General features: G+C 36.5%; 1 protein-coding gene across 1 annotated transcript in view; it reads right to left on the bottom strand.

Moving 5' to 3' along the window:
* Positions 1-22,502, bottom strand: part of Kcnd2 (potassium voltage-gated channel subfamily D member 2) — a 500,916-nt gene that overhangs the window by 163,219 nt on the left and 315,195 nt on the right. The window lies entirely within an intron of this gene.

The raw sequence follows: 22,502 nt of genomic DNA, 5'->3' as shown, positions 1-22,502 counted from the left end.
CCGCTCTCTCCAAATAAAGAATTTGTCTCACAGAGAGCCACAGCTGGATATTGTGCAGAGAGTGAGAGATCTTGTAATGTTGAGTCCTAAGTGGGATGTGTCCATCAAACCTCTCCCCTCAGGGCTCAGGGAACCCTACAGAACAGGAGGCAGAAGGAGTTTAAGAGCCAGAAAGAATGGAGGACACCAAGGGAATAAGGCCTTCTAAATGCAGCAGGAACTCAGAGAGACTATGGCAACATTCACTGAGCCTGCAGAGGTCTGATGGGTTTCCAGCACTGAGAAGGGAAGCAGAGCAGACACAAGCCCCAAACCTAACCCAGAAGCTATCTCCTATTGATAATCACTCACAAATGATAAATTAGTTTCCTCCAAATCAGTCTCACTGGGTACACAAACTCCTGCTACAGGCAGGCCCCGTGCTCAGCAGTAGATGGCCAAAACAAAAAGAACTCAGTTGCGTTTTGCAGATTCTTTGTCTCCTAAGGCTTTGCCAGGACAATTTTTGTTTGTTTGTTTATTTGTTTTCATTACAGGTTCCTTGCATATTATGGTTTTTGGTTCTGTGATTTTATGGGATTCCTGTCTGTGAACTTGTGAGTTGCTATATCTATGTGCTCTACTTTTTCTTTGGCTCTTTTTCTGTGTTTCTACTTTTTCTTTGGCTCTTTTTCTTCTGTTTTTTTTTTCCAGGAGGTGGTGTCTTATTTTGGTTGATTTGTCTTTATTTTTATTTTATTTTACTCTGTTTTTCTAGTGCGTGTTTCAGAGTCTAAGGAACGAAAGTAGGGATGTGATTTTGGGATGGGTAGGAAAGAGGAAAGGAGCAGAGAGAAGCTAGGCGGGGATAGCCACAATCAGAACACATTGTATGAAGTAACTCTATTTTCAATTAAAAAGAAAAAACCCTAATAGTTAAATATCAATTATATGAGACTTATTAAGAAGGCATTCATGCAAGAAATTCACATTTGAGAAACTTTGATTGAAATAGTTTTTAAGAATTAAAATTTAAGAATTTAAGAATTTAAGAACAAAATGTTGATGAAAAGAAAGCCCATCTGTGTTGGGCATGCTGTTCAGGGTGGGGATCCCACAGAGTGCAGAGAAAGGTACTGTGTGATCTTTCTCCATACCTCTAATATTGACTGAATGCTTCTCAATTTTCATCATGGTTATTGGGATCTATGTTGTATCAAACCTGTGTAAGACATTCTGCTAGGAACGCAAGTTATGTTGTAAATTCACATACACTACGGGCCCCATCTTATTCACTCTAGAAACTACCCTTGAAATCAGGGAACGTATGAATGTTCACATGAACACACATGGAGCAAAGAAAAGTAGATAGGATAGAAGACCGCATTATGAGCTAAGAAAATTATGGAAACCCTGTGAAGAACTACACAGGTTATAGTTAGCTGATAGTAAGGATAGAAAGAGAAGTGAGGACTCAAAGATGAGACACGTTGTGTGCTAAGACAGGGTCAAGAATAAGATAAAAGCTAGCCAAAAGACAAATGGTGGTTTCAGGAGAAGTTGCATACTTACTTAATTATATGTTTGTAATTATTTTTTCACATTGTATTTTTTTAAACTGGTACTTTCTTGGTTCAACATCTGGAGAGAAAAGGCCTCTTTTATGGAATAGGAAAATGGAGAAGGCATCATGAGGGAGGCAGAAAAGGAGATGAGGTGTTAGGGTGCTTACAGAGACCCAGCTGTTACACAGAGTCAGAAGTGTGGGAGAAGAGGGAATGCTTGTCCCAGAAAAAGTAGCAGTGTGGCAGGTTTTGTTTACTAGGCACAAGCCAGACGCACCTTGGAAGAAGGGACCTCAACTGAAAAACAAAACAAAACAAAAAACCGACTTTATCAAATTGCCTGTGGGCATGTTGTTGAGATATTTTCTTAAATGTTGATTGGTATAGGAGCTCAATGTGGACAGTGTCATCCCAGGGCTGGGGTGCCTGGGCTGAATATGAGAAGTAGCTGAGCAAGCCACAGGAATCAAGTCAGTAAGCAGAGTTCCTTTTAGGATCCTGCCTTTGCTCTTGCCAGTGACCTGGAAGTATATGTCAAATCAACCCTCTCTCTCTGTGCTTCTTTTTTCATGGTGTTACATTAGTTTATCACAGCAGCATCGAACCAAACTAAGGAAAGCAGGGCCATGAAGAAAAACACAGAGATTCTTGTCTTGCTGATTTCTGTTTGTGCCCTTCAAAAAGCATCAACTCATGATGAGGACAGAAGCTTGGTTGCAGAGTACCGATAAGGACTGTTTATATGCCAGGAGCAATAGACTCCACATACTCCTGAATCTGGGAAGAAATCTGGATTTTGTGTTTCCTCGAAAGGAACAAAGTGGAAGAGAAACTAGCTAGAGAAAGGAGGGCTGTCTTATTTAAACCTGTATGATGGAGGCTCAGGAAGTCAATGGAAGAAGGCTCTGATAAATGTAATGAGAAATGTTGGTTGTATTTACACTGTTCTTTAAGATGAAGACTGGTGAAAAATATTCTTACATATTAAGACCAGGCATTGCCCCATTTTCCTTTTATACTCTGATAGATTATTAACTATACCAATTTTGGATTCCAGGCAAATAGGTTACTGCTTGCTCATCTGCCTCGATTTTTATTTAAACAGAATAAGAGAAACAGAAAACACATTTCTTTCTTTGTAAGAGAAAAATGTAGGTGGCGACTGTATCTCTTCAAACAGTGAGCTGAATGATTATTTTTGCTCATTAATGCTATGCATTGACTTTTTAGATTCTAATTAGGACTCCAGTGAGTATTATCTTTCACTCCTTGCTGAGAGGCACAGCACGTGAAAGAGTAGGAGTGCAGATGGACTTTCTGTCCAAGGTTGTACAAGTCATTTATCATAGGAACTCACTGAAATATAACACCCATCTTCTCTTTACTGAATTTGGGATCCATACCTATCTGTCCTCACATAAAAACACTTCAACATGTCTTCTAGTGATTTTAGGGGTAAAGACATACTACTTGCTGAGGTTAACCAATGGACTGTGATGAAAAAGAAACACAGAGGAATCAAAAAGAGGCGTTTTACAGATTCTGGCTGCATATTACCAAGCAGAGGGCGTGCATTATTAAAATAATGTGTCGAATACTGAAATGGCTTCACGTAGTATAGAACGTGAACCATATTTTTTCTTATGAATACAATATACATTAGAAGAAAGGGTGAATTATAAATGTGTTCGAGGATAAAAGGAGGACTTTAGATGTTTGGCACAGAGCAAGTGTTTGCAAACAACGTGAGACTTTAGAATAATTATCACTCAGCTGATGGTATACCCTCATTCTGAATCAGGAATTCAGAGAGTGCTTAGGGCAGAATTTTAGATTGCTTGGGGGAGCAGCATGAAGAAGCAGAGAGGGAAGTAGGGTGAAGGGGAACAGAGGAGACTAGTCATCTATGTCCTCCAACACCTACTGCTCCACTGCTCCTCCCCACCCCCTTTTAAACTCCCATTAAGATTAGCTTGACATGTGTGATATTCTCTTGGAAAGTAATCCCAAAGTGATTTTTAATTGATTAAAGATGCATTGTCACATCTCCTCGAGATGTCATTCACGGGTATAACCAATATTTCTCTGGGGCATCTGAAGCTCCTGGATGTCAGAAATTTAAACAGCATCATCATCTTTATATCAAAAAGTCACTGGCTGATAGAACAGCCTGTCCCACGTGAAGGTCCTCCTGAGAGTCTATCAATGTGCACTAACATTCTCAGTGTTGTTGTACCTTATTTAGCACAGGAGAAGATGGTGCCATTTATATTAATATCACTAATGAAAAGTAATTAGTTAGACATAGGCTCATGAGGGAACCCCAGGCACCAGAAGACAGGTGGCATGCAGCTATCTTACATGACTAGATAACAGCAGTCGAATTTTAAGTTGTACTGTTCATTAACAAAGACACATTTTTTTTTCTAAAACGTATGTCTTTTTGTCACCCTTTACTCAGGAAGGAATAGTTAGTCCAGTTTCTCTTAATACAGAGCTAATGCTGGGCAGATCTTCCCCATTATCCTTGTAGGTACCAGAATGTCACAAAAGAGAAGTGTGAAATGATGAATGTTCCAGGAAAGATATAGCTCACCACTGTTCTAGTCATAATAACTTATGAATAAAAATTGCAGAAACCCAAAAAGAAAAATAAAAATGACCTTCTGGCTGTACTAGTATTCTTTTTTTATCTTCTCAGATCCATCACATACTTAAAAAAAAAAAACAATTTAGAATTGGTGATTTAAAACATGCCATTGTTCTTTTAAAAATATTATTAATTTTTATATATCCCCAGAAGGATCCATATATTTTTTTAAAAAAATATTAGTGGAGCATGTATAATAATAAAATCTGCCTTTTCTAGGCTACTGCCTATGAGTTATTTCCCCATCTACTGTTTAGGTGGGAAAGAGCAATGAAGATTCTTGGGAGAATGAACAAAAGCAAACAGGTTCAGAATAAAATCCTTTAACCACTTATACAATTAAACACTCAATTTTGGTGATACTCTGTATATTGCCTCATGTATTGAAAATTAGTGGAGAAATACAAATAAAATTGATAGTCTTCAAATTTCCAATTCTATTGAATCTGAGAAATATTTAGAGGTGATCAAAGGTGTCCATACACTGCTTATATCATTCGTGAAATGAAAAGTAACATAAGGATCCTAAATATTTAACTTCCAGGAACACTGTTTAATAAACCTGTAAGGTATGATATTTTTATTTTAAAACCATCAAAATTCAATTAAATTGAGAGAGGCCCCCTCTAATTATTTTGGAAATATTTAATTCCAGTGACGGATTCCTGAGACTTGATTCAATCCTTCTTTTACTTTTCTCCTGATCTACATTTTGATTGTATATTTGTTTTTTTTTAATTTTTATTGGATATTTTATTTATTTACATTTCAACTGTTACCCCTATCCCAGTTTCCCCTCTGGAAACTCCCTATCCCACCCTCTCCCTCTGCTTCTATGAGGGTGCTCCCCCACCTACCCACTCCCACCTCACCACCTGTTATTCCCTTAAACTGGGGCATTGAGCCTTCACAGGACTAAGGGCCTTCCCTCCTATTGAAGCCAGAAAAGGCTGTCCTCTGGAAGAACAACAATATCAACCAACCAGACCCCCCCAGAGCTCCAGGGACTAAACTACCAACCAAAGAAGACCCATGGGTCCAGTTGCATATGTAGCAGAAGATGGCCTTTTTATTTTATTTTATTTTTTTTTTTTTACTTTTTTGTATCAAAATTTGTTACAACAAAAAACTACTTTAACATATACTTCTGTGTCTATGGCTGTGTATAAACTCTAGATAATTGTAAAAAATCTTACTAGAAGAGTTCGACCAAAGGATGGTGTTATGATGGCATGATCACAGGCTTAATCAATTGTTCTATTTTTATTTTTTATGGTGTGCCTAACACTTTCAAAATGCAAGGAAGCAATTTACAAGAATATGCAACATGGTCTTTGTTTTGTGTCAGAACAATGAAATCTATACATACATATATAACATAAAGATAATGTCTAACATGTGAATAGAATAATATGTGCAATCTTAGAAGTTTTGGTACTTTAGGCATGGCTTTCTCAAACATAGTAGTTTTGGCTATTGGGAATAAGGAGGTGAAGGAATGTAGAGAGTCCCTCCAAACCCTTAGGGTCATGCAGGTTTGGAGTATTCTTGTCTGTATAGTAATACCAGGCTCAGCGGCTAACTTCTGGTCTAGTTAAGCACAGCTAGAGATTTAAGTTAAATTAGTACATTCTCTCTGAAGACATAAACCAGCTATTTAAATAAGTTATTTCTGAGCAGTATGAAAGTAGGTATATAGAATTTTGTGTAGTCAGAATTATTTTTGGAAGGAAATTCTGTAAACATATACTTGTCTACTATATCCATTTATAAGGGCAAAGAATTGGTCTTGTAGCATCGGAGTTAGGAGTAATTAAGTGTATTTTAGAGAATCCAAAGAAAACAGGGTTTTTGTTTGTTTGTTTGTTGGTTTTTAGATATTTTACATTGACTCCCACGGGTCAAAACAGAGTTATTTGTTTTCTTAAAGGTTGTTTTTAATCAAGGGACAATGGTGAGGGTTCTAGAAAAGAGAGTTTTAGATATGCACTCTAACCTATGGAGGAGCCAAGTTTCCACGCTAAGACCGAAATGAACAAAAGCCTCTAGGTAATCTAGGGGAGGATGATTCAGGCATTTTTAAAAGGCAGCTTTCAAGCGATTTAAAAGCACAGCCAAGTCAGCTAAGTTTAAAAACCACCCTTCTGGAAACATTGATTAATAGATTCATTGTTTGACACTTCATTCTTTGCTGCAGTGGCCTCTTAACACATGCTAAGGTTTCCTCCAGATTCACAAAGGGCCTCATCCGATCTCATCCACAGAGGTGTCCATGGCGTTGGTGCCCGAGGCGGAGCTACGGTGGTATTGACACCCATCACGGCGGCACCGACTGTCAACTTTGCTTCTCCTCATTTCTTTTTTTAAGGACTGTCAGTGCTATTTCAAATTGTCTTTCAAGTATGATATGTGAAGCAGCGCTGCTGACAAGAATTTCTGTTCACTGCATCGTTAAAGACACTTGACAGTGATTGAGTTCAAACCACCTTGGTTAGTATGTAACCCAGATCAACTCATTTCAGAATTCATTAAAAGGGAGTCCATCAGCTTTGAAAACTGAAAATGTTTAATGGCATTGTATGCAATTGTCAACAATGTCAGTATGATTGCATTCGGAACCAAATTCTATGGTTCAGAGACCTCTCTAGGAAAAGAACAAGAAACACAGAGGAGCTTAAACACTCAAATCCTCCAGGGTCAATTGAAATTTGTTCTACTTTTTTTTCTAATTTAAAGAATTTGTTCTTGAACTTTCTTTTAAATAACTAATGTTAGCTCCAGGATGAAAATCTAGAAATTTAAGTGTTAAAATGATGCATAAATGTTCTTAATACCCAAATTTAAGTTATTTAAAGACAAGAATGATAGACAGAAAAGTGGAGGTAGGATTTGTCACAGCAACTTAACTTTTCTTTTCTGGATTTAATCTCAGAATAACTTCTCAACCATAATTCATCAAAGTGGGTGAAAGAAAATTGGAGTTTTGCTCAGTGTCTGATATCTTGCTAGACTATGTATTAAATTTGGATCTGGTAGAAAAATGTTTCTTATTTCGGTGACAAAAATATTCATATTGTATATTTCTTACATTTACCAAACTCTCAAATTTGTTGCTTTCAGAAGACTAAACTTAACTCATCCATCCTCCCTTTCTCCCTCTTTTCTTTTGTGTGTGTGTGTGTGTGTGTGTGTGTGTGTGTTTGTGTGTGTGTGTATGAATGTGCGTGTGTGTGTGTTTGTGTGTGTGTGTGTGTGAATGTGGAGGTATGCATGCATGTATGTGTGTGGATATCAGTATGAGGCCTGAGGTCAACCTTCGATGTTCCTTCCTCAGGTGCCATTTAGCTTTATTTTTGAGGGGTAAGGCCTCTCACTGGCTTGTCTAGTAGGCTGGCTGGCTAGCCTCGAACCCCTAGTTATCTGCCTGTCTCTGCTTCCCCAGAACTGAGATTGTAAGTGTAGCATTGTGGTTGACTTGTTTGCATGGTTCTGGAAATTGATCTTAGGGTCTCATGCCTGAATACTAAAACCACTAAAAATGAGTTAGTGCCTAGTGAAATTGTACTTTTCAATGCCCTTTAATTTCATTGTGCCATTATAGGTGTTTTTAGGTACTCCGGACTAGAAGAAGAAGCTCATGTTAGTTGCATGGGGAAGAGTAGTTTTCAACTAACTTCAAGTGGAGAATTAAAAGTAACAGAGCATGGGATGAGGAACTGTGGGAGGGGAGCTGAGAAGAGGGCAACAGCTGGATTGTAAATTAAAAAAAAAAATCTTGAAAAGGTAACGGAGCAACTGTTTTGGGAAGTGGCTTCCTTTCCTTCCTTGGGGATCTAGAAGGTTCCATGGAACAAGTTGGGAATTTGCTTGTTTTTCTACTTCCAGAAGAACGTTTCAGCACTTTAGCCAAACCCCGAGAACATAGACTCATTTGCTAGTTTCCAATGTGCATTTTACAGTTGCATGCGCTATCTGAATGCTAATGTGCAGCTTAAAACACAGGGAAGAAGAAATGGAAAACCTGAAAGCATTAAGACATGACTGACTTGTAGTTATTTTGTGCTTATGTAAATTTAAGTGCTGTGGGAAATAATAACCCTCGACGTCTGCTTCTTCCTAAAGTTTTAAAGGAATGATTTTAAAGAAGTATAATTGAGGAGAAACTCCACAATATCAAGATCTAATACTTTATTTGATTCCTTGGTGTAATATTCATTGGGATTCTAAAAGTATACCTAATGAACTATGTCTAATTGCAATTTAGAGGCATTTCATGTAAACATTTTATAAGTTGCAAGGATAGTTGCATTTTAAAAAGAAAAAGCTGGTGTGTGTGTGTGTGTGTGTGTGTGTGCTATAACTGTGCTTGCAATTAATAACTTAGCCATCCTTCATTCTCATTTCAAAAGACCATTAATGGAAATCATCTTCATACATTCCCAAATTGTTAAACTGTAACTAATCATGATATTAGGGCTCATTCACTAGGACAGTTAGTTGCTAGAACTATGCACAGGTATCAATATAAGTAATCAATCACATTCATATGCATATGACATGGTGTGGAGACTATAAACTACTAGAGTTCTTTTGTAAATAGTGAAAATATAGTATAATGGCCTTTGAAATCCACTTTATAATCTAACATTCTAATGTGTTCACCCACATTTTCTGCTTTCACATTGTTGTAGGAGAGTATTTGTTCAACATTTGGTACATTGTTTAAGCAATCCACTGTGTTTTAATTTGATTTAACAAATTGTAGTTGTTTTCATTGCAAAACTTGAGCTATAGAGCCATCGTGGTCGTGTGCATAGTAAATCTATGTAGTAAGAATAAGGAAACTATTATGCTTTTAATTTAGCCAGATAAATTAAAAGAAGCCAATAACATCAGTCATAAATTAACCTGGGAGACAGAGCTGAGAAAGTACCAGCTAGAAAGCTAAGAATATTGCTGTCTATGCTGTCTACTGGTCCAGTTTCCACCCCTCTTCATAGTACATCATTCTAGTAGATTTTATGAGTGAAGATTAGAGAAATACTACTGAGAAATAAAAGGCATATTCTACATGAAAGATACAACAAGAAAATACACATCATTGTCTTTGGGATACAAATAAATACCCAACTTTAAGAAAAACTGAACTCGTGGATTATATCATTGGATAACTTGGCTTATTTTCAATAGTGTAATTGACTTTACTTTGCCAGATGTTTAGGTAATGCATGTTGTAGATGATGCTTCATTGAGAAAGAATTATGCAGCTTTAAAAGGGAAGACAGATGTTTCAAATGAAAAGACACCCCAAGGAATACTTTTTTTTTTTTGCCAGGATGTTTTATGTAAAGTCAACAGTTAAGTCGTTGTCTTGCTCATGCTCACCTAGGATGGAGTGATTTGAGAGATGAATGCCAACTAGCATATTCTCGTTTCTGTGTTGACAGATTTTTAAACTCAAAGCAGCCTCATTATGATATTTTCTCTCTTGCTCCATTCATTCAAAAACCTCACTAAATTTCTAGCATGTACAAGGCATCAGAGTCAAAGAACTAAATCAACAGTGAGTTGATCAAGGTTTGCATCAGAATAATCTTTTCTGATATTACTTGAAATTCATATAATAAAAGTAATAATATTTAATCAGTTTTATTTTCTAATTAGTCACTTTCAATCTCTGACAATGGTAGCTTTATTAATCATAAAGCTATAGATAAATGTAGACATGCAGAGGTGAGTAAAGACGTATAAATACATAATTTTTGTGCACCTGACATACGGTACTTATCAGGATACAAATTAAAATGCAGAGGGACATACACATGAAACTAATGGTGAGAATAAGTGCAGATGCTGGAGGGTGAAGAAGTGGCTAGAGAGTAACAAGGAGTGTTGGAAGGTAGAGAGCTGAGAGTAGGAATAAGCCCTAGACTGATGCTGTACACTACAGTGGCATTCTTAACATTAAAACAGGACATAAGAAATAGTGGTGATTCATAAATTGCTGGCTAGTTAGCAAAAAGAAGAGCTCACACATAGTACTAAGAATACAATTGTTAATATTGGTGAGAGAAATGCTGCCTGGTAAGAGGAATACAGAAAACCTGAAGATAAATTCAACACAGTGAATGTGCTATAATAGATGTAATAGTCTAAATATTAATACATGGCCAGGTACTATTTAAGAAGCTACTTTATTGGGAAAGGTGATGTTATTTATGACTGGGTATGTGAAAAGCTTTCCTAAGACAGTACAATTTCACTTCAGTTGAGAGAGACAAATAGAAAAAAATACAAGCACAGCACAATCATTGTGTGAAATCAAAAAAGTTGAGAATGAGAAATTGCCAAAGTTCTCATTTCTTTATATTATGCACATATTACACACAATACTTTAAAAGGCTGGTGGGATATTTCAGTGGTTAACATATTTGCTACACTAAGCTGATGATTTCAGTTTGATCTTTAGAACGCAAATAACATAGAGAGAATTAATTTCACAAAGTTTTCTTCTGACCTCCATATGAATACTGTGGCAACCACAAAACACAGAGGAACACACAGAGACACACACACAGAGACACAGCACACATACAAACAGTAGCACACACACATATCTCACATAATCATGTACAGTGACACACACGGAGACACATACAAAAACACAAATGCACAGAAAAACACATGCAGGCACAATACACACACAACAGGATATGCATGCATGGAGGAATGTACACATGCACACAAACACACACACGCAAACACAAACACACACACACACCAAAATAAATCATAATAAAACATTTCAAACGTGAAAAAGCAGGGAGACCATTAATAAAAAGGAAAATTTGTACAGAGAGGGATGTAAAACCTTCTCTTTAATATAGCTAATATGCTACCAAAGAGAGACAGTGCTCGGAATATTTCAGTTATGTTTTTTAAGCACCATTAGCATTTCTCAAATAAAAATCAATTCCCATTTGAAAGGTCCCCTGTCTCCATGACAGTTCAATCAACCTGTCACTCTTGTGGCCCTGTGCATGCATCTGTCCAATTACAAATCAATCTCAGCTGTCCTCCATCTCAGAATCTCAATTTATAAACACGCCTTTAAAAATCATTTTACAGAAATAGTACACTGCATTTTGTTCCAAAGAGCAGTTAAGCTCCAAACTAATTTTTGCTCCAAATTAATTTTCCTACTCCAACCCAGAACTTTTAAAAGAATATCTGGTAGGTACATACTTAGACATTATCTAATAATTTCTACTTATAACAATACTTTATATGTGCTACAATACATTTGTTTTTGTTTCATAGTCAATTATAAAGGAGTCTCTCCCACCCTTTTTGGTGGGAGATACAAGATCCTGAGAGGGAAAGTTACATGATGGGAAAACGTGAGTCTCATCTGTGCTCTGTGCTTGCTCTCTCTCTTTCTCCCTCTCTCTCTCTCTCGCCCCCTCCCCCTCTCTCTCCCTCTCCTTCTCCCTCCCTCTCTTTCTCCCTCCCTCCCTCCCTCTCTCTCTCTCTCTCTCTCTCTCTCTCTCTCGTCGCTCTCTTTCTTGTTTACCTATTCATACATGATACTATAAAGTATCATTTTCAATCAAGGACTTTAAGATGCTAAATAACTAATAATTGAACCAAAGATCCATAACAATTTGTTTCAGTACAAGTTATGTGAATTCCCTTTCCTCTTTCAAAATAGATACTGAGCTCCTACAGTGATGTGAGGTGATTTAATAATGCCTATGTGATGAGGCGAAGGGAAGTGAGTGACTTAGGCATTACACCATAACGTTAAGTTGCTATGTAAGATTCTAGGATACTAGCACGGTTAGATAAAAGACTGAATTATCATCAGGGCAATATCGCATTACTGTACTTACAATGATATGCAGTTTAAAACTTATGAATTGTTTATTTCTGGAATTTTCCATTTAATATGTTTGAAGCAGAGGAGGAACTGAAACTGTAGAAGGTGAAATTATATATACAAAGAATGACTGTATCTTTTTGATTATGTATGATCGTGTGTGTGTGTGTGTGTTTGTACATGAACATGAAGGTAGCTGACTGTTCTGTAAGCAGGAAAAATGGCCTATCTTACTTTACTAAAACTAGAGTTCTTAAATTTGACTCTTGTCTCAACATCATCCCTCTAGGGAAACAAGCATTTCAGGATACTGTTTCATTTCTAAATAAGGAAATTTAACCAGGAAATGACTGGATGAATGATTTCAGAGGTAACAATTAGCTCTGAAAAATCATATTGTAGGAATACAACATGAGAGGATACTCTGTTTCCTGTGACATTAACAAAGGATGTCTGGAACCAGACCATGTAGCCATTAGCCAGAACTTCAATGATATTGTGTTAAGATAGACGAGAGTAAGATGAGAGTAAGGAAATATAACGAGGTCACAAAAGGCCTATCTTTTACAGAAGGAAGAATCATAGCATGGATACATTTAAAGACAGATAAATGTTGCAAACTTCTTCCAAGATCAGTGTGGAATCAAGACTATACTTAATAGTAAACATCTGGTGTCTATTCTAATGTTTGCTTACCCTGTCCCTGTGCTGCTACTGACTCTGAACTACGATTGTATGTGAAAGACTGTCAGTGAGTCAGCCTAGGAATGCTCAGGGCAAGCAACAAAGAGACAGCCTTTTCCTAAAAATATCAAACAGCTAACAATGACTGTCAGAACCTTCATGATGACAAACACTTTGGTACTATTCCCTAAATTAGGTAGTTGCATCCTCATAAGAACCCTGTGAAGTTCTACCTGTTCTTTATTGATAACGGGCCCTAGAATCTTGGTAATGGTAATAAATCAAGGAGTGTTAGAGATCAGGCAGCCTGAACCAGAATCCAGGAGCTGATCTACCCTGAATATAAGCTCTAGGTTCTCTGATACTGACTCCTAATTGGCCTTCAAGGTGAAACTTCTCTGATTAGAACACTTGCCACATGTATTGCTACAAGGCTTGTGAAAGTCCTGGGGTTTGATGATAATAAAAACCTTTCCCCTAAAGTAAGATACAAATGTGTCTTAGGGGAAATGCTATTATGAGAAGCTATTATGCTTCTCAGTCCTTCACACTCACTAGAATCATGTTGGTTAATCTTTATGCAAATAATGGAAATTCAAATTTTGCAAAAAAAATGAATAGAAACATGGTCATTATCATCAGAAATTCCATAGCAGGGCCCAATGATTTTTAATTCATTAGAAAACTCTCAAGTTTTAGGCCTGGAGCTTTAATATATAGCAGTCTTAATGTAAAAACATTGAATTTACTACAATATTAATCTTTGAGGTTAGAATAGAGTTTATTTGCTGCCTGGCTCAAAGTCATTAAACTTAGTTCTCATATTGAGAAAAGACTTATGTAAATGTTCTAGGTTATTTTTTGCAATGCTTTATATTCCAAGCTAGTTTGTGTCAACCATTTTTCTTGTGGGTATATTACCAAGAACACACACAAGAATAAACTAAATTAATCCTTTGTGCATACACTTGTTAAATTTAAGGACAGTACATTGCCTCATTGATGCAAAAAAAAAAAGTCTACTAGAGAAAGATGAAAGGACTATGTGTTTAACTCATTGGATGTTCTGACTTTGTTCTTACCTAGATACCTCAATTCCCAGAGCATTGTGTTTATCATGGGACTGATAGTATCCGTGAGGCTGATGTTCGAAGTTTAAAATCAGCAATTAAATCCCCGGACAGAAATATAAATCATGTTGAAATTGTTATACTGTATAATTATAATTACCACATAATATAGATGGTATTATATAATTGTATGTAAGGACATGTGGTTGTGAAGGTTTTGTTTTCTCCTTGGTTTTCAGATGAAATCAGTGCTCCTCCATAACACTTTCAGAAGTAGAATTTACATCTCAAACTAAATAAGACCACCTGAAAGAAAAAAAAAATTCCTAAGGTCCAAATGGTCACAAACTCATTTAAGGATCCCAGACTACCTCTGAGATGACAGATATAAGGAGTTCAAAACAGTGGCTACACCTGAGGCAGTCATTTGTATCAAGCAAAGGCAGATATTGCAAAATTATAAACTGAATGGTACTTGAGCTGTGACTGGATTACAAGGAAATCATGTTAAGTATAAACAATTACAAATGACTGTCCATAGAGTGTGAGTATTGTAATATCTAATATAGATATTTATAAAGAAGAATATTCATATTCTCATGTAAAATGCAGCAATCTTTCCAGTTGATAGAAAATAAAAAGGGTCTCCAAAAATCATCGAATACAGACACACAACAGGAATAGGGGCATGAAATTCTTTTCACAAGATTGTTTTCCCCTCAGGGGAATAAGTCTAATAACAGACATTCTGATGAAAAATAATTTCCCATTTTTTTAAAAAAAATATAAGACTGGTTCAAATACAAGCAGGATATGTGGTGTTTTCTAGTGCATTCCTTGATAAAATACAATTTGAGTCTCTACAAAACAATTAGCAACTTAGCCTATTGCCAATGGTGGAAGCATGAATATAGATATGCTTAACATTTATTTTAAAATCTGTTTACTAAAATATTCAGGGATGGTTCTAGGTTCTCTACACAGTTGTAGCAGATATGCAGCTTGATCTTCATGTGGGGATGTCTCTGACTCTGTTGCCTGCCATTGGATCCCCTCCCCAAGTTGAACTGCCTGGGTCGGCCTCAGTAGAAGATGCACTGAGTACTACTCCAACTTGATGTTCCAGGATTGTGTGGCACTCAAGGGGGATTTCCTCTTGTCTGAGGAGCAGGGGAGTAGGTAATAGGGGGATAGATTTGTAAGGGTTAGAGTGGGAGGGGATGAGGGAGGGGAAGCTGAGATCAGCATGTGAAGTAAATAAATAAATGTATTAATGAAAAAATAAAATAATGTGCAAAAAAAGAGTAACTGAAAAATTACAACAAAGCTACATTTTGTTTTGTTTTGTTTTCAAGACAGGGTTTCTCTGTATAGCCACGGCTGTACTCTGGAACTCACTCTGTAGACCAGGATGGCCTCTAACTCAGAAATCCACCTGCCTCTGTCTCCCAAGTGCTGGGATTAAAGGCATGTGCTACCATTGCCCGGCTAAAAGCTACATTTTTTAAGGACTCCAAAATATGTCTGAATGAGAAGGAAAACAATTATACACTCTATATGTTGCATTGTATATCATATATCATGTATATAAGTATAATTTTATATACACAGTAGTCTCTGTGCATCCATGGATTTGATCCAGTATAAGTTAGAATAATAAAAGTATAGTGATCTCCTTCAGTCCTACCCCTAACTCTTCCTTAGGGTTCTTGGACCTCACTACAATGGTTGGCTATAAGTATCTGCATCTGTCTCAGTCAGCTGCTGGTAGAGCCTCTCAGAGGACAGCCATGTTAGGATCCTGTCATGAATGTCCATTTGGGTCTGGGTTATCTCACTCAGGATAATATTTTCTAGTGGGATTGCAACCCCATAGGAAAATCAACAGTTGTCAACTAACCTGGAACCCTGGGAGCTACCAGATACTAAACCACCAACCAAAGAGCATACACAGGCTGATTCAAGGCCCTCAGCACAAATGTATCAGAGGACTGGCTGCTTTGTCTGGCCTGTGGAAGAGTACATGCCTAATCCTGTAGAAACCTGAAACCCCATAGAAGGGAATGATAAGGGGTAGGGGCTGTATTCTCTCAGATGCAAAGAAGGGCAATAGGGGGAAGAACTCTAGTAGGGGGAAGTAGGAGGGGAGCAACATTTGGTAATCTAAATAAATACAATAATGAATGAATTTTTAAAAAGCATAGTCAAAGTTTTAAAAATCCAAATTTAGATTTTCCGTATGTCAGACACAAGGAACATCATGCAACTGAAGTGATCTGTGGGCTCGAATATTTGCTTTCTCACACATCAACAGTCTTCCAACCATGCTTGCCCTCAGATCTCTTTTGTGTAATATAGTCTTAAACTAAGATGATTGTCCACATAATAAATATGGGCAAACGTTTTTCTCTTGACTCTCCAAAAGAGTACAGTCAGTTAACGATTTGTATAGCATTTACATTTTACTAGTTATTGTACATTACTTAAAGCTGGCTGATAGTATTGGTTAGGATGTACACAAGTCTCTCTCTCTCTCTCTCTCTCTCTCTCTCTCTCTTTCTCTCTCTCTCTCTCTCTCTCTCTTACACACACACACACACACACACACACACAAACACACAACCATTTCATATAGCTGCTTTAGCCATGTTCGATTTTAGTATTTATGGGCATCTTTACCAGACCCATCATCAATACAGAGAGGATGTAGTTTCTGTCATGGTGATTTATGTCCCATACCTGAACTATTAAGATTCTGATAAGGACAATAATAAAAAGTTTCATTAAAGAAACAACACGCGTTTTTAAAGATTTTTTGATATTTGGATTATTGTCTTTAGTAATTGAGAGTGATGAGGAACACGGTGCTTTTTCCGCCAACTCCTTCCTCACTTGCCTGGCTCTGTGTACCACTCTGCTATTTCAGGGAGGAGGATGACTCATGCTAAAGCAGCTCTGCTGACACCTCCATGTCAGCAATAGAAAGAGAAATCACAAGCTCCAGTGACAGCACTTCTTTCAGTACTAGAATTTCCTGAGTCTGCTTTATGCTGGTGACTTCATCAGTTACCCCTGAAGACAGGTGTCCATGAGGCCCATGGATGCTCAACATGATGGTCAGATTCTGTTTGGCTACTAGGATACCTTGTAGGATCATGGATTAGAGAATAATTCTGTAACCCTTTGGTACGACTGAGAAACTGACTAGTCATTTTTACCTTGCTGGAGGATCTGAAAAAAAAATACAGCACCTGTCAAAATTTCAAACTTGGATTTCCTGACTCTAGAGTAAGCTTCATCAATTTGGAGGGGGGGTATTTTGCAATTGTATGCAAGTATATTTTTTATAACTCACAGAAAGAAACTTTGTCAAAAGACTTCTCATGGATCATGTTCCATGACACATTGTGTTTTAAGAGTCATTAATTTTTTTTTTGTGTCAAGAGAATGATATAGGATTTTTTTCCCAGGGAGGAAAATTTTAAAGGTAATTTCCCAAAGAACTCATCATAAGTATTAAAGCCTCATTTGATGCATCATACAAAACCTGTTTACTCAAATTGATGATGGACCAATATTTATAATTTACTGATTCCTAAAAGGTCCTGCTGTCACTCTTTTTATAGGAGACTTAGCTTGAGAATAATTATATTTAATAGAAGTTTTATTTACTTTCTCCTGTCACAGATATACTATAATTAATACACAGAGTATACAATATAAAGATATGACTAACAATGCCCCAATCTTCCTGAACAGATATTGATCTGTTCCATCACTGTAGGGGGCCTTGTTCAAAGTCACAGAACCAGTCACAGACCATAACTCCTCATATTGATGATAAGTCCTTCACCTCCATTTTCTAATATAATTCTACTGAACAGACATATTCTCACGAAACTCATAGCATCTAATGTTGGGAACATGAATTGTGCCATTTGTTATAAACTCTAGAATCAGATGCTCAGAGACACACCTTAGTAGGGCTTGATAATCTTGATATTTTTTCTTTTCATACTTTATCTAAAACATACATCTGTTCTCTTGTTTTAGAGGAAAATCCCTAAGGTAAAACTTCGGGCCAATTCCCAAGGAGTTAAATGGATTCTGAAGTGATTGGGGTTAAATCTGATTCAATTCTATTAATTTGTTTTTGCATTAGATTATGTATTTGTATCCTTAAAGGGCTACATTTATAATCAAACATTTGTAATATATGCAGGAAATATATTTAGTAATGCTTAAGTTACAATTGTGATCTCCTCTGAGACATATTTTGACACTCACTCTTTGCCACAGGTAAATGGGGTCCTCAAACCCTATGGATTTGTGTCCAAGAACACCATCATGTGGTTCAATCTGCATATAAAAGAGGCCACAGCTCTTAGATCACTTAGCAACAGCAAAAGACTACAGCTGAGCCTGCTTTGTGGATTTCCCTTCTCATTATCAATAGCTTTATTATTTCTTTTACTTTGGTCTTTACAATAATTCTGTAATTTTCGTTTAGGGTGAAAACAGAAGACTGCAGACAAAAGGATATTTGACCAAATTTACTAATGTACTAAGTAGAGAAAGGAGGATTTTAAAAATATCATCCATTCGTTTACATTTTTATTGATACCCCTAAAATTAAAGATGTCTTTTGTTTGTCTTTGAGTAGACTGAAAAGAGGAGAAAAGGAACAAAAAGAAAAGAAGGGAAAAGGAAAGAACAACAAAAATACACACATGCAGAGGTCATTTCAACCTTATTTGTACCATAAATTTTATGGTAAGATAAACATAGATTGGAATGACATTGTACAAGACAGGGATCTAATTTAGTATGAGGCCACTGAGGAAAGACTCCTGAAGGAAGAAGGATGAGTGTTGGGAAATGAGAGAGGGGTCAGAGTATACAGGTCAAGAGGCTGGAAAGTTCGTTGGGTTCTCAGATGTTAGACCACTGATGACTGTTCTTCCTGAGCAGGCTCCTTAGCACCTCCTGGGTCTCTAAATCCTGCAGTGAGCAGCATCCAGCTCAGGCCCTGCTTGATTTCATTCTTTCTTGCAGCCAAGATGTGTGGCATCTTCAACATGGTCTTATCAACTAGTTTTGGAGAGTCACCAAAAGGAGTGGCAGGAGCTTGCTTTGTTTTCGGTTGACATTAGGGACTTTTCAGACCAACAACTTAAAAGGAAGTATTCTACACCTAACACTGAGAATTTTTAATAACCCTAGGATTTTAGGAACAATATTATTCAACTTTGCAGGATATCTCCTTAATATACAATTTTTAATATATTTGTGTGTATACTCATGTGCATAAGCATTTGTACACATACACACCCATATACGCTTTCACACATACACATGTATATATTGAACTAAAATAGAATTACATCACTTTCCTCCATTTCTTCCAGTACCTTCAATGTACTCTTTTTCAACCATGAATCCTTGTTCTCAAGCTGATAGCCTCTTTGCTTTACTATTGTTACATATATATGTGTATATATAGTATATATAAAAAAATTCTGTTGGGTCCCTTTCTGTTGTTTGTGTGTTTATGGTTTTGGAGTTGAATAACCTGTACAGTCATATTTTTGAGGACTTTTGAATCCTATTTGGAGGATTTTGAACTAGAATCTGTGATACCATGATACTACAAATATTACATTTACATTGTAGAATGCTTCCCAGGTGTAGAAAATAGATTGTGAGGAAGCTGAATTGAGGGGAATCTGTCAAGTTGATAGGCTTAAAAAATGATGATGATTTCAATCTAGAAGATAGATAAATGTGAAGTTCAGCAAAAGAGTGGAACTGAAGGACTCTATGACTGATGAGATGCAGCCAAAAGGAAGAGTGGAGAATGATAGCTCATCTGGCCGGCAAGCAAGAGATCACTGGTCCAAACTGAAATGGAGTATATGGAAGACAGGATCTCATGAAAAGGAAAACCCCATACAGTCTCAATAGGCTGGTACTTAGTGGATGCATACTCTTCTAAGTAGTGGGAAGAATCAGCTGATTACATTTCTTAGCATTTTAAAACTAGCCTTTGATTGAGTTCACAGAGTCATAAGAGAGTCCCTTCTCATTCTTTCTTTAATATATATGTGTCTATGCTGCATTTTCATTTTTAAGTATGACTTTCCTATAAATAAGAATGATATGATTTTTCTTTGATGACTAGGAAAATTATACTGTACATTCTTCTAACACATATGTTAGGATTCTATTTTAGAAGAAACAGTTGAAACATTAAAATCTTTACTATGGAAAACAACAAATGGCATGATCAGGCTCTAAGATAAATGAACAATACCTGACTTCATAATGCATGACAACTCAAATTGAAATGGGATTTTATTGTAAATGAATACCATTTTATATTAATTGTTACATCTCACAAATAATTTTTAAAAGTACCTTAGTTCTACATAAACCCTCTACTATTTTACAACAGTCCCATAAAATCTACCTTGTTTTTTAGATTCCTTTCTGTTTTCCATGTTTGTTGAATGCTGATATTTGGAACCAATTTCAGTGACAGGTGCTATGCATGTCTAGGAAAAATATTTCTACTTTTCTAAAGAATTGATTTTAGGGCTTGCTACACAATTTTATATGTTAATAATTCAAATAACTACAGATTATTTTAATTACACTGCTACTAAATGTCATCTAAAAGCATGAGAAAATTGATTTGTATATCAACTAATAAGTAAATAAATAAATAAATAAGGTCAATCCCTTTCCCCACAAACTCCAAGTTTGTTTCACTTCAAGAGAATGTGAAGCCATCTAACTCCATTAAGAACTCCTGACTACCTCAAACTCACTCTTCAACATAGCATTCAGGTCATTTTGTATTGCTGAAACACTTCTTTATTAGTACAGTGATTACTTTTCATGACCCCTTTCCTCTGACACTTTGATCTCCCTTTGCAGAACATATTAATTTTAAATTTTCACAACATAAGGACCGTGTGTTTTATTTTCATTCCCTTCTGACTTTTTACATTTTCACTAGTTATCCTAGTTTATTTTCTGTTCCTCAAAAGCTAGTTTGTGCACTTCAGAAAATCTCATTTATTATTCAGTGTAGTCTCTGGGCAAGCTTGTCCACATTTATCTTGTGAACCAACATGTGTGTAGCTTCCGATGGCAGCAAATGGTTACTCCCTCATACATGGATAACTTGACTATATCTAAACAAATGATGTCGTTATCCTTCTCCCTTTCTCACAGATGCATCATCTCCTTAAAACTAGATGTTTTTTAGAAATCAATCACCTATCATATTACTTAATGATTACGATATTCTCTGAGAGCATTAGGCAACTTTGTCTTTGTGCAAATACCATAAAGTGTACTTACACAGGTTATGTTCTCACTAGACAATATAATTTAAGGAATTACAATGATCTGTACCATCTTTCTATTACTGGCTGAAAATAGTCCATTTGGTAGGCTTTTTAAGAAGTGAACTATATAGCTGGGTGTAATTGTACACGCCTTTAATCCCAGCACTTGGGAGGGAGAGGCAGGAGCACCTCTGAGTTTGAGGCCAGCCTAGTGGGGAGGGTAGAGAGAGGGGGGAAAAGAGGGAGAGAGAGAGAGAGAGAGAGAGAGAGAGAGAGAGAGAGAGAGAGAGAGAGAGAGTTAGTTCCAAGACAGCCAGGAATAGATAGAGAAACCCCGTTTCAGAAAAAAAAAAAAAAAAGACTATGGATTACCTTCCAGAACTTACATTCCACCCTTGTGGCTTTGTGACTTAATATTTTTGAGTGTCCAATCTAATGAGTATCTCATGAGATAATAATATATAATAGGGTTGGTTTGAGGAGTACTTTTAATAAAACCTAGTACAGTGTCTCATAGAAACGATGGAAATCATTGTTAATGAATTAATCTTCACCTCTGCCTCCTCTTATAAATCCTGAGTCCAGTCAATCTTTCAATTTTGTTAATTGTGTTTCCTGTTAATCTATCCTTTTAACTCTCGTTGCTTCCAGCCGCCTTAACAACAAGGACACATTGGCTCTTGCCTTCTTATTTGCAACCCCCAATACAAAAATAGACCCTCAAGAACTGTTAAGTAATTAACAAGTTATTATAACAGTGTTATAAAATTCATTCCCGAAAGAGGATTTTAGAATGCCCTCATATCCTTTGAAGGTAATTGGAAAGATTTATCATTTGGACACAAACATACAGGTATGTTTGTAATTCTCCTGCACTGCTGATGAACCTGCCGTGATTTAAAAGGACTCATGGCCTGCTTACAGACAGATAAACTTTCAGTAAGAGAATCAGACATTTTGGTTTCTACTATGTTCATAGCTTTCAGTGAAGTACATGCAGGCCCTCCGAGATCTGTTTTCTACTCTAAATTTAGTAAACTAGATTAGAATGTTCTCAATAATGTTAATGATTCCAACAGATTTGAGCAAGTATTCAAGATTGAGGAAATGAGGCCCAGAGAGAATCATAATAGAGAAAATGTCAGTCAAGGAGACATAAAACTGAGAACTTTGGCTGGTCAAGTGATGCTTTGCTCCAAGAGATAAGCTAGTAGACAAGACTTTCCAAAAAAGATCTTTATAAATTAAATTCTGCAAGATTTTTCTGATCTTAGCATCCATTTACATCTACTGCAAACAACAAATCTTTCTCTCCAAAAT

This window comes from Mastomys coucha, unplaced genomic scaffold (assembly GCF_008632895.1).
Source record: "Mastomys coucha isolate ucsf_1 unplaced genomic scaffold, UCSF_Mcou_1 pScaffold20, whole genome shotgun sequence".
In the NCBI taxonomy this organism is placed as follows: Eukaryota; Metazoa; Chordata; class Mammalia; order Rodentia; family Muridae; genus Mastomys; species Mastomys coucha.
The sequence above is the reverse complement of the archived record's forward strand: the minus strand, read 5'-3'. Positions and strand labels throughout refer to the sequence as shown.